The sequence below is a fragment of the Lolium perenne genome, chromosome 5, assembly GCF_019359855.2.
Source record: "Lolium perenne isolate Kyuss_39 chromosome 5, Kyuss_2.0, whole genome shotgun sequence".
Taxonomy (NCBI): domain Eukaryota; kingdom Viridiplantae; phylum Streptophyta; class Magnoliopsida; order Poales; family Poaceae; genus Lolium; species Lolium perenne.
In genome coordinates this window covers 250,601,373-250,606,507 of record NC_067248.2, presented here as the reverse complement: position 1 = coordinate 250,606,507, position 5,135 = coordinate 250,601,373, and positions in this window count along the sequence as shown.

Below are 5,135 nucleotides of genomic sequence, written 5' to 3'. Positions count from 1 at the left end.
TATGCTCCCTCTACCAAGAAAATATATTTTGAAGTGTCGAAAAATTTTGACAAAAAATTCTACATGTACATCTCCATAGTATATGTGCGTACGCCAAGTTTCGAGAAAACCCGATATTTTTTGTGATCTATATAGAAAAGAGAAAATTTATATTGTGACAAGTCTTATTTTAAGCACCTAAATTTGTCTTTTTACACACGCCACAAGACAAGTCGACTTTTCATGAAACAACTTCGTGGGCGTGTAGCACGCGAAGATGTACGTGCGAATTTTTTGTTTCAAATTTTTTGATGTTTCAAAATATATCTAAGATGCATTTAAAAATAAAGGGATCATATGATCCCATGTTCCCAAACACCACTCCACCTAAATGCCATTCAATAAAACTTTCAACCAAACCTAGTCCATGAAAAAACTTTCAGCTAAATCTGTTCCCTAGAAGTCGTGCCAGTGGCATTTTAAGGGTTTGAGCACTTTTAAGGGACCCCCTAGAATTTCTCTAATGTTAGATGTGACTAATTCTCAGTCGACAATTGGTTCTTAGTTAGATGATGCCTCATGTTTCAACTCATCATTGGCATGAGTCACAAAACAAACTAACGGTTAGGAGGCATTTTTTCTGGTTGCAACTAAAAACTAAAAAATCTCAGTTGTAAATCAACTTGCAACTCTTTTGGTATAGGACTCAACTAAGAAATAGGTGAGAACTAGCAAAACCGTTTAATGTTTATATATCTTACGGTCCAATTGACTGAGATTTAACTAATTCTCGAATGATCGATTATTAGCAAATCTGATTTCAGTACGATAGCAACACACTTATTTTATGATAGTGACCAAAAAAAAAATTGAAGGAGCCATGGCTTTCAATTTTGCCTTGGGAACTCTCTGATTGTCAGTGTAGAGGACGCTATAATCGACGAGATTGGAAATGGCATTAATGGTGTTAAATCGCCGTAGCGCGAGAGCACGACACGCTGACCATCAGCCTTTGTCTTCTTATGTTCCTGTATATGGGGGCTCTTCTTGTTTTCTGATAGGGGACTAGTACACTACAGGCTACAGCTCAGCTGCACTTCACTTCACCAGTACTAGTACTTTCGTGTAATTTCATCAGAACTTTCAACCAGATCGATCTAGGCCATGGAAAAAATTTCAGGTAAATCTGATCCCTAGGAGCCGTGTGAGTAGCGTTGGCAAAACATAGACACCTAATTAGCATTTGCTAGTTTATAAAGGACTCGTCACAAACCTTGTGTAGGCGGAAATAAGCAGAGGAGGTCAAAACGTTTCGTGATGTCCGTACAGGTGGGCTCTGGCAACGCGGGGGGCGATTCAAATTTCGAACGCTCCTCGCCGGAACTGCCGGCGGCGAGAAAGGCTTATGGCGGTGGCGAGCTGCTGTCCGCGCCGTCTCCAGGGGAGGGGATGGGCCGGGGAAGATTCTGGACGCTGGCTCCGCTCGTGGAGGACTGGGAGTCCGACGAGGGGGGGGGGGGGGGGGGGGGGGGGTGTCCGAGGACGAGGTGGTGGCGTCTGGGTCAGATCCGGAGCTTGGGAGCTCGTAGAGACGACCGTCGCCGGTTGCCACCCTCGACGGTTTTGTCCAGCGCGCGGCGGAGCTTGCGGGCTCCTTCCGCCATCGGAGAAGGATGGCCTTTGCGCCGGGGGGCAGAGGCTCGAGGTTCTACTCAGCATCGTCGCAATGCTTCCCGTGTTTGGGAGATGGGGAGGGCTCGGGCAGGAGTGGTGGCAGCAGGCGCAGGTTTCGTCCTGGGGAGGAGAGTCCGGAGCGGCCCAGCGGCAGCAGCGTTGTCGCGGTGGAGGGAGCCGGTCGCCTCCCAGTTGGGGGATTCACTCTCTGGCGGCGTGGTGGTTGGGGCTGGGCCAGGAGCTGGTGGGCCTGAGCCTCCTGGGCCGCTGGGGTCTGAGCAGGGGTTTCGGCCCGCACGTCCACGTGGCTTGAGGGGCTGGCTGGGCCAGGCCGGTGGCCCGGGTCGCCTGGTGCGGTTGTTGGGCCGTGTGGCCTAGCCCGTAGCCTACGCTACAAGTGGCGTCTGGGCGGAGGTAGCAGGCAGGAGGGCGGTGGTGGTGGTTTCCGCTACGCCGACGAACAGGGGCCGCGCGGGTCGTCGCGTGGCCGGGAAGAGTGGAGCTCGCCGCCGCCGTGGTGGCGCGAGCAGCAGCGGTGGGAAGAGGAGCAGAGGGACCGGTTCAAGCATGCATAGGTGGGTGCGGGACAGGGTGAGAGAGATGCCGGCGCTGGTCAGGGAGACCGCGGCGGGCAGGGGCAGCGGCAGACACAGAAGAACAGGGGCAAGAAGCCGGTGGCGGCGACGGGCCCGTTGCAACCAAAGGGCAAGGCAAAGACCACAGTGCAACGAGCAGGGGCTCCGGCCGGTGGAGAATGCTTCAAGTGCGGCAGGGGTGGCCATTTCCAGACCGAGTGCACCTTTGAGCCGCTCTGCGTGCTATGCAGTGGAGAGGGCCACTCCTCAGCTAGTTGTCCGACCAGGGGAAGGTCGTTCAAGCTGTAGACCATGGGTCAAGCTATCACCGGGTGACATAGGCATCCCCAATGGGCTTGCCGAAGATGGTACCCGGGGTTTACTGAAGGCCCATGACTCGAAGAATATGAAGCCCGGAAGCCCAATTAAGTCTCGACATATTTGGAAAGATAGAATTGTATTAGGAATAAGAACTTGTAACTATTACGGGACGAACTCAAAGAGTCTCCCGATCTTTGTAAACTTGTACATCACGAAACCCTCGGCTCCGCCTCCTATATAAGGGGGAGTCAAGGGACGGAGAAAGGATTGATTCATTGTCAACATAACCCTAGCTTTCTAGCAGTCGAGTACTTTTCCGGCTGAAACCCTCGAGATCTACTTGCCCTCTACTTCCGCTAAAACCCTAGTCTACAATCCGTAGGCATTGACAAGTTAATACCTTGTCAATTAGCGCCGTCTGTGGGAATTAGAGGCGACAAGGAGCTGATCTCGATGGCACGTTCAACATCGTCGACATCTTCGGTGGCAAGCAATGCGATGGACGGAGGTAAACAGATCGAAACTGATCTCGTTGATTTTGTTCCTCACCCTCCCGCCCGTTTGGATGCATATGCCTATCTGGAAGAGCCAATGGAGATGAAGTTTGGGAGTTTCTACTTTTGCGTCGGGAGAGAAGGATCACGTCGTTTAGCGGCACCGATCCGTTCGGGACCGCTAGCGGTTGGTTCTGATTTCTCGGGATCATCATCGTCAACAAAATCAAGCGGGAAAACCTCGTCGACAAGCAGCGTCACGCCCGCCGTCGGCGGAGATCTCGCCAATCTATTCGGCGGGATGTCTTTCGGGTCGTTCACGGATTCCGATCTGGACAGCGACTCGGAAAGCATCGACAGCTTCAGCTTCATCGACAAATCTACCCTTATTCGGGAGGTCTTCGCCGATCGTTACGACGGTGTCACCGACCCAGAAGAGGACCACTCAAGGCCAACATACCATCAAGTATACGTGATTGGCGAGTCCAGTCATCCGGAGAACGAAACATCAGAGGCTTTCGATGATTTGGGAAATCCATACGTCGACCCCGCTGATCTCACGCGAGGTTTAGGCACCAAATATGTCGGGACTACACCACGCCAGAAGTTTCAACTACCGCAAGCAGCTTGGGACAGAGCGACAACAGCCTTGAACGGTACAAATCTGTTGACCACTGCCGCTACGGTGGAGGAGTTGCAAGCGTACCAATATAGGCTCGCGCGTGCTAGTCGAGAACTGGAGAAGCAAAGGGTGATATTTGAGCAAAGAAAAGCGGCAGCTTCCGCGTCGAGTAGGCGAAGAGCTGAGCTGAGTCGATAATCAGGAACTTCGGGAGATAATCACAGGGAAGCCCATAATAGAGGAAGATCTCGGCTGCAGCATATACCTGAGAACGAGAGGGAGCATCTGGTCCAAAACCTCGACATGTCTTTTATGTCGATAGACACAAGAGGAAACATTATTCCCAAAACACCGGAAGCTGGATACATTGTGACTCAGGCTTACATACTGGCATCCAGGCCACCTCCCGGAGATCCAAGAGAAGCGTTGTACAATATGGCTATGGTAGGAGTTGGAGTCATGGGAACAGCGTTTGCAAGCACAAGTACACCTCCCGAAGGTGCTCCAAGGCAAAATAGTCCACGACCCGCGGCGGTAGTGCAAGATCCTCCCAGAATGGGTGATGTGAGAAATATAGCGACACAGGCGCGGATCGATAGAGCGCGGCAAGAAAGAAGAGAACATCGGCACTCACCAGAAGTAGACGAGGAGGATATGTGCGGACTCCCTTGCTTCACTCGACGAGTTCGTAAAACTCGGGTCCCATCTGAGTTTGAATTACCCGACAACTACAAGAAGTTCGATGGTCTGCAAGATCCTGAGGACTGGTTAGTCGACTACCTGGAGACAGTAAAATTGACGGGTGGAACCAAAGCAACTGCCATACAGAGTATTCAGGTACACCTAAGTGGGGCAGCGAGGTCATGGATAAAAAAGTTACCACCTGGATCCATCGATAGCTGGGAAACTTTCGAGGACATGTTTGTAAAGAACTTCCTATCCACATGCAAGAAACCCGCGTCAATAGAGCAGTTGAGGGCCTGCAGACAAAAGTACGATGAGCCAATGAGGACGTACATCCAGAGATGGAACATCATCAAAAATTCGGTAGAGAACATATCTGACGAAAGAGCAATAGATGCGTTTGTTGCTGGTATCCGAAGGAAGGACTTAATCGAGGATTTGGGAAGGACCAATCCGAAAACAATATCAGCACTCATGGAAATAGCGAATCGCTGGGCAGATGGAGAAGATGCTGTTCAAAATAAACGGCATAGGTCGCCTGAGGACGACCGCAACCGAAATAATCGAAATAGACGACGTTTTTCTCGACAGTTCTCAGATTATGATGGTCCTGGCCAAATATCGGCTGGCTTCCGAGGAAACAATGGAGAAAATCATCGAGATGACTATCAAAGGGGTAATGAACAGCGCAGCGACTACAGGGATGCTCCCCGTTCTAACAAACAAAATAGTGGACCAAGGTTCCAAAGACCGTATGTATCACCCGAGGACCTTTTGAATGGACCG